Raw genomic sequence first — 13,998 nt, 5'->3', positions numbered from 1 at the left:
AGGAGACTAAGTATTGCACCACCTTCCTTGATGCCAACTTTTCCCACAGAGAGTCTTCCAGGGGCTCTCAATGAACATGACAGATTAAACACCTATATTTATCTCTGCTCCCTTCTCAAACCCCAACAAAATGTCAGGAAAGAAACACAAAGAATGTAAACCCACTAAAAAAGAATGGAAAAGGAAACAACAGAGATGGCAGCAACATTTTGGAAAGTGGCAAGTGAGTCAAAACTGAAATCTAACTGCCTGCGATGGGGGAAGTGGGGTTAAAAACAGGAGGGCTGGTAAAAACCTGCATGGAAAAGAGTGCCAGACTCCAGTCCCCACCCACTTCAGCTAGGCACTCATCCCTCCCTAATCCCAAACAGAGAGTTAAATTTTAATCTCTGGATAGGTTAAATCAGACCTGAGAACTTAAGGCATGGTTGAGAGTAGGGATAAGGCACCATATTGATCCAGGGAGATAAGAGAAAGTCTATATCATGAACTATGAGAGGTTTCCCCATCCCCAATTACCTTCCCTCATTTGGGTCCTAGCACGCTTAAGCATACACAACTGTGGAGAGACTCAGACATAAAAGCCAAATATCAAAACAAAGAGGAAAAAAAAGAACTCATTGGATAAGCTGATCCTCAAATTCATAAGGAAATGCAAAAGACCCAGAATAGCCAAAATATCTTGAAGAAGAAAGTCGGAGGCTTCACACTTGCTAATCTCAAAATTTACTACAAAGCCACAGTAATCAAGACCGTGTGGTACTGGTATAAGGAAAAACATACAGAGCAATGGTATAGAACTAAGAGTCCAGATACAAACCTGTTGCAGGAAGGCGGACTCCTTCCAGGGCCCGAGAGAGGGCTCTTGTCTCACACTCGGAAATGAATTGTCCAAGGAGAAACAAGTGCTGACAAAGCAAGAGACTTTATTGGGAAGGGGCGACCGGGTGCACAGCAGCAGGGTAAGGGAACCCAGTAGAACTGCTCTGCCACATGGTTCATAGTCTCAGGTTTTATGGTGATGGGGTTAGTGTCCAGGTTATCTCTGGCCAATCACTCTGACTCAGGGTCCTTCCTAGTGGCACACACATCGCTCAGCCAAGATGGATTTCAGTGAAAAGGAAGAATCCTTCTCACTAGAATCCAGAAGGGAGGTTGATAGGACATATGGACTGGAGTCTCCTCTCTCCTTTTGACCGGTTGCTGGTAGCTTGTTAGTTCCGTGTTTCTTACCAGGACCTCCTATTGTAAGATAACTCAGGCAAGTGGTTACTACTGTGCCTGGCCAGGGTGGGCAGTTTCAGTCAGCGGTTCCCTTAACAATCCCACACTGATGTTCAAGTGATTTTAGACACAAGTGCAAGATACAGTAAGTCCCCTACATACAAATGAATTCTGTTCCGAGAGCACGTTCGTAAGTCCAATTTGTTCATAAGTCCAACAAAGTTAGCCTAGGTACCCAACTAACACAATCAGCTACATAGTACTGTACTGTAATAGGTTTATAATACTTTTCACACAAATAATACATAAAAAACAAACAGACACAAAAAATAAAGAAAACATTTTTAATCTTACAGTACAGTAATCTTACAGACAGACACGTGAACTAACTTACATGACTGGACATGCAAACGCACGTTTGCATCTTTGAAAGTTCGCAACTTGAAGGTTCGTATGTAGGGGACTTACTGTAATTCAATGGGAAAAGAACAATAGTCTTTTCAACATATGGTGCTGGGGCAACTGGATATGCATGTGTAAAGGAAGGAAGTTGGACCCCTCCCTCAGACCTTAGACAAAAATGAACTCAAAATGGATCAAAGACCAAAATATAGGAGCAACTATAGAAGAACCAATTGGTGTAAATCTTCATGACTTTATCTTTTTTTAATTTTATCGAAATATAATTAATTCCATGACTTTATATTAAGAGATGGTTTCTTAGATATGATAGGAGAAACACAAACAATGGAAGAAAAACTAGATAAATTCAACTTCATCAAAAATTTAAAATGGGGCTTCCCTGGTGGCGCAGTGGTTGAGAGTCCGCCTGCTGATGCAGGGGACACGGGTTCGTGCCCCGGTCCGGGAAGTTCCCACATGCCGCGGAGCGGCTAGGCCCGTGAGCCATGGCCACTGAGCCTGCGCGTTCGGAGCCTGTGCTCCACAACGGGAGAGGCCACAACAGTGAGAGGCCCGTGTACCACACACAAAAAAAAAAAGGCAAAAGATTTAAACAGACATTTCTCCAAAGAAGATATACAAATAAACAATAAGCATATGAAAAGATGCTCAAACACCATTAATCACTAGAGAAATGGAAATTAAAACCACAATGAGATACCACTTCACACAAACCAAAATGGCCAAAACCAAAAAGCATACAATAATAAGCACAAGCGAGAACTTGGACAAATTGAAATCCTCATACGCTGCAGGCAAGAAATGAAAAATGGTGAGCAGCTTTGGAAGAGTTTGTTCAAAAAGTTAAACACAGAATTACCATTAAGACCCAGCCATTCCATTTTTAGGTATACACCCAAACGAACTGAAATGTGTCCACACAAAAATTTGTACACAAATGTTCATAGCAGGATTATTTGTAGTAGTTACAAAGTGGAAACAACCCAAATGTTTATCAACTGATAAATGGATAAACAAAATGTAGTATATCCATAAAGTGGTATATTATTTGGCCATAAAAAGGAACGAAGTACTGTTTCATGCTGCAATATGGATGAACCTTGAAAACATTATGCTAAGTGAAAGAAGCCAGAACAAAAGACCCAATTATCATATTTCATTTATATGAACTATCTAGAATAAGTAAACCCACATAAACAGTAAGTAGATTAATGGTTGTCCAGGGCAAAGGGTTGGGGGTCGGAGTGACCGTTAAGGAGTACACGTTTTCTTTTGGGTGATGAAAATATTCTGGGATTGGATAGTGATGATGGTTGCACAACTTTGTAAAAAATACTAAAATCCACTGAGCTGAACATTTCAAACTGGTGAATTTTAAGGTATGTGAATTATATTTCAATTTTTTTAACTCATAGTTAAATGTAACCGTGGTCAGAGAAAACCTCAAAACAATTCAGAGAGATAAGAGAAAATGTTTCATCCATGAAACAAAAACAGAATGTAATTTTAAAGGAAGAAAGGAAGGGAGAGAGGCAAGTTGGTTGGTTGGTTGATTCAGAGAATAAGCAAATGCTCTTGGAAAGGACAGATCTCATAGCAGAAATGAAGTTGATAAAGTGAGGACATATTCTAAGAAATAGAACCAAAAGAAAAAGAAGATGGTAGATAGGAGAGAAAAGACTTTTTTTTTAATTCTTCCTTTTTGTTTTCTTTTTTTTTTTTTTTTGGCCATGCAGCTTACAGGATCTTAGTTCCCCGACCAGGGATCAAACCTGGGCCCACAGCATTGGAAGCTCGGAGTCCTAACCATTGAACCACCAGGGAATTCCCAAGACTTTTTTAAAATAGTAGATTCATTTAAAATGTCCAATGTCTGACTTAGTCCAGAAATAGAAAAGAGGACAAAAAGAAAGACAGCAAAGAAACGTTACAGATTTTTCTTAAGCTGAAGGATATACATTTCTAGACAGAAAGAACCTGAGTGCCCAGAACAATGAATGAAAAACAAAAACAAAAAAACACACTGAGACAAAACGTCATGAAAGTTCAAAACACGAGAACAAAGAGTATACACGCTTCCAGCCACATTTACAAAGAACAGGAATCAGAATGGCATCAGACTTCACAGTACTACTGGATGCTAGAAGACAATGCAATGCTTCACATTTCAGATAAAATTATTTCCAATTATTAAATAAAATGATTAATCCCAATTTATAATTAAAATGATTTCCAATCCAGAATTCCATAACCATCAGTCAAGCATGACAGGAAAACAATGATATTTTCAGCTTTGTAACGTGTCAAAAAAATTGCTTCCAAAGCTCATTTTCTTATGAAGCTACTGAAAGATACGCTCTAGGGGAGTAAATGAGAAAGTTGGAGGACAGTGTGTATTCACATGGGAGAGGCAAAAGGAATTCCCAGATTAACGATGAAGAGAAATCCCAAGGCATTACTGTCCATTAGCCTAGAGAGCAACCAGTCCAGATGAGAGAGTTCATAAGACGTGTCATCTTTAGATGAAAGAAAAAAACTGACAAAATAGATTAGATGAGGCACCTGATTGCACTGAAAGAAGTATTATTTTAGCTCTATCAGAATGTTTGGGGCTGAGGTAGTGATAGGTACACAGAAAATTATGCGAATGAAAAAATCAGGAAATAAACAACTCTAGTAAAAACAAAAGCTATTATGAGAAAGGAAATGTAATCCTAATACACAGTGTGGCTCAGCTGTGAATAATATTTATAATCAAAATAGCATGAACAATTTAATCAAAACTTGTGATATGGCTGTAATCAGAAGGTGGGGGTAGAAGAGTACATTTGTGGAGACTGGCCAGAAAGAGAGCTCAGCATCCATCCTCAGTGGTTAAAAGGCAACAGATAAAACTGACAAGCTAAGAAATGATGGTGTACGGATGCCATTTAGAGAAGCAGAAGTCTATACCAGAAAAGAGCTCAAAGAGTTAAAAAGCAATAGATAAGGGCTTCCCTGGTGGCACAGTGGTTGAGAGTCCGCCTGCTGATGCAGGGGACATGGGTTCGTGCCCCGGACCGGGAAGATCCCACATGCCGCAGAGCGGCTGGGCCCGTGAGCCATGGCTGCTGAGCCTGCGCATCCGGAGGCTGTGCTCCTCAACGGGAGAGGCCACAACAGTGAGAGGCCCGCGTACCACAAAAAAAAAAAAAAAAAAAAAAAGCAATAGATAAAACTGACAAGCTACACTATTTACAATAGCCAAGACATGGAAGCAGCCTAAATGTCCATTGACAGATGAATGGATAAAGAAGATGTGGTACATATACACAATGGAACGTTACTCAGCCATAAAAAAAACGAAATAATGCCATTTGCAGCAACATGGATGGACCTAGAGATTATCATACTAAATGAAGTAAGTCAAACAGAGAAAGACAAATATCATATGATATCACTTACATATGGAATCTTTTAAAATGATATAAATGAACTTATTTACAAAACAGAAACAGACTCACAGAGATGGAAAACAAACATGGTTACCAAAGGGGAAAGGGCGACGGAGGGAAGGGATTAAATTAGGAGTTTGGGATTAGCAGATATAAACTACTATATACAAAATAGATAAACAACAAGGTCCTACTGTATAGCACAGAGAACTACATTCAATATCTTGTAATAAACTATAATGGAATATATATATGTGTGTGTATATATATAACTGAATCACTTTGCTGTACACCAGAAACTAATAGAACATTGTAAATCAACTATACTTCAATTAAAAAAAAAACTGACAAGCTAAGAAATGATGGTATAAGGATGCCATTTAGAGATGCAGAAGCCTATACCAGAAAAGAGTTCAATGAGTTAAAAGTCATTGACTCTACAGAACAAGAACCAAGAACAAAAGGGAGTGAAACAAGGAAGTGCTGTTGCGTTATGAGCCGTGTAATGCTATTGGACTTTCTAAACTAAGTGCGTGTGTTATTTGGGGCATAAATAAAATTCAAATTCAAGAAAGGAAAAAGGGTCTCTTCAAATCAGGTCATACGATGATGTTCTTATTTAATTTTTACAAGAGCACCCAGTCTACATTTAATTAGTGTAGTGGGTTGAACTGTAGTCCCCAAAAGATATGCCTAGGTGCTTACCCTCTTGGAACCTGTAAATGTGACCTTATTTGGAAATAGATGTAATTATGTTAAAGCTCTCAAGATGAGACCATCCTTTAGGGTGGGCCCAGTGTCCTTATAGGAGACAGAAGAGAGAAGACACAGACACAGGGAAGAAAGCCATGAAGACTTGGACTGAAGAAATTCCCTGGGTGTCCAGAGGTTAGGACTCGGCACTTTCACAGCCATGGCCCGAGTTCAATCACTGGTCAGGGAACTAAGATCCCGCAAGCTGTGCGGCCAAAAAAAAAAAAAGACTGGGGCTGAGATTTGAGTCTCACAACCTCAAACCCACAAATGCCTAGAGCCACTACAAAAGGCAAAGCAGGATTTCTCCCCCAGTGCGCAGAAGGATCTCAGTTCTGCTGACACAGTTGACACTTTGATTTCAGACCTCTGGCCTCCAGAACTATACAGGAACAAATTTCGGTTGTTTTAAACCACCAAGTTTGTGATAATTTGTTACACACAGGAGGAATTGGAAATGAACACGATTAAGGACAAAGGCTTTTGAAAGATGTGGATTTCATGACAGCAAGCTGAAACTGAAAAGCCTCTTCCAACAACACATCCTTGGGGCACTAGATTTCCATATCCACCTGGACCCAGGTCCGGCTGTAAACTCCCTTAAGAAATAGCCCCTGCAGGGATTTCCCTGGTGGTCTGGGAGGTAAGACTCCACGCTCCCAATGCAGGTGGCCTGGGTTCGATCCCTGGTCAGGGAACTAGATCCCACATGCATGCTGCAACTAAAAGATCCTGTGTGCCGCAACTATAGACCCAGTGCAGTCTAAATAAATATTTTTTTAAAAAAACAATAATAATATTCCATTTGTAAGGACAGACCACATTTTGTTCATCGATTCATCAGTCAATGGACAACTCAACATTTGTCTTATTAGGACGGGTTTTCCTTTTTTTTTTTTTTTGCGGTACGCGGGCCTCTCACTGTTGTGGCCTCTCCCATTGTGGAGCACAGGCTCTGGACGCACAGGTTCAGCGGCCATGGCTCACGGGCCCAGCCGCTCCGCGGCATGTGGGATCTTCCCGGACCGGGGCACGAACCCATGTCCTCTGCATTGGCAGGCGGACTCTCAACCAATGCGCCACCAGGGAAGCCCCCCCCTTTTTGGGGGGGGGTTGATTCTTTTTTGTTGTCGTTGGCTGAGCCACGCGGCTTGCAGGATCTTAGTTCCCCGACCAGGGACTGAACCCAGGCCACCACGGTGAAAGTGCCGAGTCCTAACCACTGGACCTCTAGGGAGTTTCCAGGATGGGTTGATTCTTGAAGCCAGGGGACTATAACGGTCAAGGGCACCTTCAGCAAGAGGGCAGCCAGCCTTCTGACTGTACCTTTTCCAGACCCCTTTGATTCACCTCATCCAGTCCTGAGCCACGGTCAGTCTTTCAACAGATGCTCATAGACCCCACTCTGTGCCAGGCCCTGGAAATACAAAGCAGAATGCCACGGGGCCCCTGCCCTCTGGGAGTTCAGATATCTTACTCTAAGAGTCCCCCATTAAATAAATCCTCGAAGAGCTTCTGGCAAGAGAAAGCAAACACATGTCAGATTTAGCAAGTGACAGTTCTTGCAAAATCTGAAGTACCTGATTATTCTTATCACCCAACTTCGGCAAGAACCTTTCAGACCAGTAAATCTTTTGGAAACAAATAGGCTTCACCAGTCACTAACCATTGAGTGGCACTGGACAAGTTACTTCTCATCCTCTCTAAATTTCAGTTTCCTCATCTGTGACATGAACCTAATGATAGCACTACCTTATAAGATTATCGTAGGGAATAAATGAGTTCAGGTAAAGCAGCCAGCAAATACTAAGTGCTCTTCAAGTAGTACTACAAGCTAAACTTGTTCTTCTTGATGCTGAAATTCTAGGCTCTGAGATCCCTGAAATTCTTGACCCAGCTTTGAGTCAAGAAATCACTGAACACTGATCTTGAGACGAAAGAACCTGTGTAGCAGATGAGGCAGGGAAGAGCAAAAACGACTCACCAGCACCAAGAGTTTATTTTTAATTAGGCCACTGTGGAAACAGGCAGTGCTTCTTATTTATAAGTACAGATCCGCCCTGTATCCACTTCTTGAAAGATGCAGATGAGAAGGGTCTGTTCAAAAGATTCTTCCTTCCCTCCACCCTCTCATGCTTTTCCAACGCTAATGCTTCTTTCTCCGCCTCTTTCCTCTGTTCAGCATTGAGTTACCTTCCATTCCCCGAAGGCCCATATTGAAAAACAATCAAACAGAACTGAAGTTGGCCAAATGCCATCTGTACAAAGACCAAGCACATAAGAAGAGAGGGAGGGAGGGACATGGGAAGTCACAGCATTGGAAGCGCAGTGGAATTATAAGCTAGTAATAAAAGAGACTGGGGAGTTCTCTGGTGGCCTAGAGGTTAGGATTCTAGGCTTTCACTGGCATGGCCCGGGTTCAATCCCTGGCTGGGGAAGTGAGGTCCCGCAAACCGCACGGCACAGCCAGAAAAAAAAGAAAAGAGAGAGAGAGACTGGAAAGCAGTTCTAAGGACAAAACAGGAAGCAAAAGGCATGGGTGACACAGAGAGAAAGAGGACCTGCCCTAGGTCAGGGCTGCCAAGTCTTGATATTCGGTATATTCCTAGAAATGGTGATTAACACTTGACTGAAAGCACTGAATGTTTGTTTTCAAGCTGCTGGGGGTGAGGCAGGAACAGGGGACTACAACCTTCTCAAAAAGATTCAGTTGGGGGCTTCCCTGGTGGCGCAGTGGTTGAGAGTCTGCCTGCCGATGCAGGGGACACAGGTTCGTGCCCCGGTCCGGGAAGATCCCACATGCCGCGAAGCGGCTGGGCCCGTGAGCCATGGCCGCTGAGCCTGCACATCCGGAGCCTGTGCTCCGCAGCGGGAGAGGCCACAATGGTGAGAGGCTCATGTACCACAAAAAAAAAAAAAAAAAAAAAAGATTCAGTTGGCTCTTTTTAAGAGAAACAAGATCTTCCCTTTTGTCCCTACCTCTCAGAAATTCCAGAGTCTATAATAGTCTGAAGCAACCCAAAGTCACTCACTGACTTGATTCCAGTGGAAGGTGATGTTCATGCAACCACTACTGCATATCTTACTGACAGAAGCATCAGATCTGGGCTCAGAAGACTAAGGTTCAAATGCCAGCTCCTCCATCTCTTAGCTACGTGACCTCATGCGCAGGTCACTTCACCACAGTGAGGTTGTTTGTTTTAAGTCTATAAAACAGCAGGATGCCTGGCAACAACATACATTCAATAATGTTAGGTAGAACCAATATTTTAAACATTAAAAAGCCATTACCCATCCTTCCAAGCTGTCTCTTTCCCATCCTTCTTGGAGGTCTCTAAATTGGTTGCCAACCCAGAAAGCCTGACGAATTCCAGAAACTGGGACTTATATTGATTTCAGTGGCACTACAAAGATGCATGCTTGGAAGAGTAGCCTCCTTAGGAAGAAAAGAGACCCATTAGCTTGTGGTTTTCAAAACGGTCTTTAAATGAAAAGTGAAAAGGAGAGAAAACAAAGTTCCCCAAGATATAATGCAATGCTATACTTAAAATACCTACTAGTATAACAGTATAAACTGAGATTTTTGTCTCAAAATTGAACTTCTAGCACTCCTCTTGGCTATGTATCCACAGTATGCCCTAAGTGACCTCGCTCAGTCTCTTAGCTCTAAATATCAGCTTCCACATGTACATCCCCAGCCCAGCCCGGCTCCAGACTTCCCTATCTAACTGCCCATGACACCTTCACTTGTTTTTCTACTGGGCACTTTACAATCAGTGCGAAAGAAATTCAGCTCCAGCTCTGTTCCTCCTACAGTCTTCCCGTTTCAGTTAACGGCAATTCCATTCTTCCAGGTGTTCATGCCAAAGATTGCAGCGTTGCCGTGACTCCTTTCTTCCTCTCACATCCCACCTCCATACACCCTGTTGGCTGTACTTCAAAATATACCCAGGGCCCAACCGCTGCTGGCCACCTCCATCACTACCACCCAGGCCATCCTTCACCTGGATCACGGCAGGAGCCTCTCAACTTGTCTCCCTGCTTCTACTCCTCACTCCTCTTTGCTTTCTCCACAAGGCAATCAGAGTAAGCCTGTTAGAAGGCAGGATGAAACATGTCCACTCCACTGCTCAAAACCCTCCAATGGCCCAACTCACTCTGAGGGAAAATCAACATCCCCACGAGAGCCTGCAAGGCCCCCACAACTGTCCATCTCTCCCTTACCCCCAACGCCTCTCTGACCTCATCCTCTCCATCCCGCCTTCACCACCCCCTCCAGCCACACCGGCCTCCAGGCAGGTCCACTAACCTGCCAGGGGTGGCCCTTCCTTCGGGCTTTTGAACTTGCTCTTTCCTCTGCCTGGACCACTGTGTCCCCATTTAGCCACATGGCTCATTTTCTCACCTCCTTCAGATTTTTGCTCAACCGTCACCTTCTCAGGAAGACTTTCTAAGGACCCTCTTCAAAACCACAATGCCAGCCAATAACCCACATCCTGCCTCCCTCCTTTATTACAATGTAATGTGCATTTTTCTTGGTTATTTTGTTTATTGTGCCTTTCCCCACTAAAATTTAAGATCCACAAGGGCAGGGGTTTTTGCCTTCCTTGTATACTATAGTCCTGGTGTTCATAATAGCACTGTCCAATATAATTTTTAATTTTTCTAGGAAACATTTTAAAAACTAAATAGGGGACTTCCCTGGTGGTGCAGTGGTTAAGAATCCGCCTGCCAATGCAGGGGACACTGGTTCAAGCCCTGGTCTGGGAAGATCCCACATGCCGCAGAGCAACTAAGCCCATGCGCCACAACTACTGAGCCTGCGCTCTACAGCCTGTGAGCCACAACTACTGAGCCCACGTGCCCCAGCTACTGAAGCTCGCGTGCCTAGAGCCCGTACTCCGCAACAAGAGAAGCCACCGCAATGAGAAGCCCGCGCACCGCAATGAAAAGTAGCCCCCACTCGCTGCAACTAGAGAAAGTCCACACGCAGCAACAAAGACCCAAGGTGGCCTAAAATAAATAAATAAATAAATTTAAAATAGGTACAGCTAAAAAAAAAAAAAATAGGTACAGCTTAAAAAAAAATTTTTTTTTTAAAAAATAAAAACTACAGAGGAAATTTCAATTCTATTGTATTTAACCCAATAAACTTTAAATGTTATGATTTATAGCATATATTTGTCATTTATTATGATATTTTAAACAATCAAGGAGATAGTTTACCTCTTTTTTTTTTTCATATTAAGTCTTCAAAAATCTGGTGTGTATTTTATACTCATAGCCTACCCCCAGTGTTCAACACTGGAAAGTGACCACCATACTGGACAATGCAACTCTAGAACAATGCCTGGTACAGAGTAGGTACTTATAAATATTCATTGAATGAAAAAATGTTTTCCCAGGAAGAGGCAGCTATGATATAGCATAGGATTTTCTAAATTTCAGTTACACTCCATATTCACAATTTTTGCTGTAACCTGTACTATTTTTCCCTTAAAATGTCATACTTTGTCCACTTGAAAAAATATTTTAAAATAAAACTTTATGTTGCCTCTATAAATGGAAAAGAATGGGTCTAAGGATAAAATGCCGGGGCGTGAGTCCCTACTCAATCACTCACTACTTCCAGACTCTAAAGCGAGGACTTCACTAAGCCTCAGTTTCTTCATCTGCAGAATAGGGACAATTCCAACCTTCACAGGATCATGGTGAAGATTAAATGAGATGCTGTCATAAGCTCTTTACAATTAGGAAAGTAGTCATTAAATAAAGGAGACTGAGAAGCCAACCCAAGCCTTTTCCTCATGACTGTCATGTTCACATGGACCAGTAACAGAAAATGGCAAGCTTGTCTGACAAGAGAAGAGCTAAGACTCAGGTTCAAATCTCTTGTCCTCCACTTACAGGTCTGTGACCTTTAGAAATTCATTTATTCACCAAACACCAAGTGCCCACAACATGACAGGCACTAAGCTAGGAGCCAAATAAGTCAAATAAGATATGAACCCTGCCCTTGAGGAATTTGCAGTCTAGCAGGGAGAAAGAGACCAGCAGACAAGAAAAAGCAAACAACTGTCAAAAAATCAAGTCATCTCTCTTAGGTCTGTTTGTTCACTGTGAAATGGGAATAACACCTTCCCAATCTAACTCACAGAGCTGCCACAAAAATCAATTTTTAAATGTTTGTCAAGTACTCCAAAAACCTGAACTCATTATACATTAGCAAAGTACTTTTCTTTTTCCTACTTGTAACCCAAAACAACTCCGGCTCCTGCAAATGTCCAGTTTGAACATTCACTCCAATTGTACCACATCTGTGAAATTCATTCCACTTTTGCAAATGTTAGTAAACATACAGAAAAAGAGGATAAACAGTTTTAGCACAGGTATTTAATCTCAAAATTATGATCCAGGTCACAGTTCTAAGGAACAAAACACAGACCTCTCAGTCAGCTACCTAGGTACAGTTTGTCAAGATAAGCAGTCACATGGTAAAGGAAACTGAATAATTTAAACTGAAGAAAGAGGAAAACTCATGAAGCAGGGTAGGTAGACAGTGTCCAAGGTTACAGCAGTCTCTGGTAATGCTGGGATTAGGTCGTGCTCAACATGGTAGGCTAAAAGTCATTTTACAGCCAGAGCAAAGTGCCCACACTCTTTTTCTTAAGCCTAGAAGTTGATCTGATCTGAGAAAATCTCAAAGAAAGATGATCCCAAGGGCTAGGTTCCCAAGAAGTGGAAACCCTATCCAAGCAGGAGTAACTGGGTGTGACGAAAGCAAGATGATCAAGATTCTGTGATCCTCCCTGAAGTTTAAAAACTGAATGGGACCAAAATCAAAGTCTCGGGTACCAATCATTTACAAAGAGGAAGGAAAGAAAAGACTCTCAGGTGCAGTTCAGCCTGCATCTTCATACTGATTTCTCCTTCTTTCCCCCCATGTCACTCGCCCAATTTCAGGCGACCCATTCCAACTCAGTCCCAAGTCGCCCCTTCCCCTTGTTCCGATCCCTGCACAAAGGTCACTCCTCTTCATCCCTGGCACCTAAGATGCTTTCCCCTTCTGGGAGGACTTGCTGGCCGCCGCACCCATGACTGCCTTCGCGCCCACCTCTGAGCAGCCCCCGCGCACGACCCGCGGCAAGCCCACCCCTCTCGGGCGGGAACCGGGACACCCCTCCTCGGAGGCCGGAACCGCCGCGCCAGGCCCCTCCCACAGGAAGCCGCCGCCCCCCAGCGCCCTGGCCGCGCCTCCCCCGGCCCACCCCGCGCCGCCCGCCACTCTCGGACTTCCCCGCGCCCCCGCCCGCCCGCCGCGCCCCAGAGCTGGTGCTCGCTACCTGCTGCGGCCACAGAAGCGGCGCCCAACTCCTCTCCCACTTCCGCCTTCCACCGCCCGCACTCGGGCCAGGTCACGTGACCACACGCGGTCACCTGACCCGGAAAAGGCTGGCCGGACCGCAGGTGTGTGCAACCTAGGCCAGGCCTGAGAACCTCTCGCCAGAAGGCCTTCTTATCCTCTGTAGGTTTAAAAGTGGGAGGGGTTTCCACTCGCTAGATGGTCTCCGAGCAATCAAATAAATTGAGGGCTCGCTGAGTTCCAGGCGCTTCATATACTCCTCCCATCAACCCCGAGGGCGGGCCTGTCTTAGCCCCATTTTACAAGTGAGAGGTGTTCAATCAAGTCAGCAGGTATTTACTGAACTCAGGGTTACCATATAAAATACAGGACGCCCGGTTAAATTTGAATTTTAGATAAACAACCATTAATACGTAGGTGTGCCCCAAATATTGCCTGGTACAGTACATGTTTATACTAAAAAACTACTTGTTGTTGATACTCATATTTAATTAGGCATCTTGTGTTTTAATTTGCTATATCTGACGACCCAAAGCCTACTATGTGCCAGGCACGGTTCTAGGCTCTAGAAACACAAAAGTAGCTTTTGTGGAGCGTCCGTTCTTGTGACATGAAACAAAGGCAGAAAGGCTCCAAAACTCTTGCTGGGGGTCCATAAAGTGCCCCACCACACCAGACAATCCCCATTTCCTTAGTATACAGAGTAGACAGACCTTTATGAACTAGAAAAAACATTTTAAATCAGTATTCTTTACTGATAGTTGAGAACTTCAGCTTTGACAAGTTGAATGAAGGCTGAAT

At 43.3% G+C, this 13,998-nt stretch overlaps 1 protein-coding gene across 2 annotated transcripts in view; it reads right to left on the bottom strand.

The window, feature by feature from the left end:
• Positions 1 to 13,265, bottom strand: part of WWP2 (WW domain containing E3 ubiquitin protein ligase 2) — a 144,225-nt gene extending 130,960 nt beyond the window's left edge. For both annotated transcript variants that reach the window (XM_030863490.2, XM_060289281.1), the window contains exon 1: positions 13,178 to 13,265. The gene's annotated coding sequence lies outside the window, so the exon portion shown is untranslated. The remainder of the gene's footprint in view (positions 1 to 13,177) is intronic.
• Positions 13,266 to 13,998: the final 733 nt, after the last annotated feature.

Source organism: Globicephala melas, chromosome 19 (genome assembly GCF_963455315.2).
Source record: "Globicephala melas chromosome 19, mGloMel1.2, whole genome shotgun sequence".
In the NCBI taxonomy this organism is placed as follows: domain Eukaryota; kingdom Metazoa; phylum Chordata; class Mammalia; order Artiodactyla; family Delphinidae; genus Globicephala; species Globicephala melas.
This window is presented reverse-complemented; position numbering and strand designations above follow the sequence as displayed.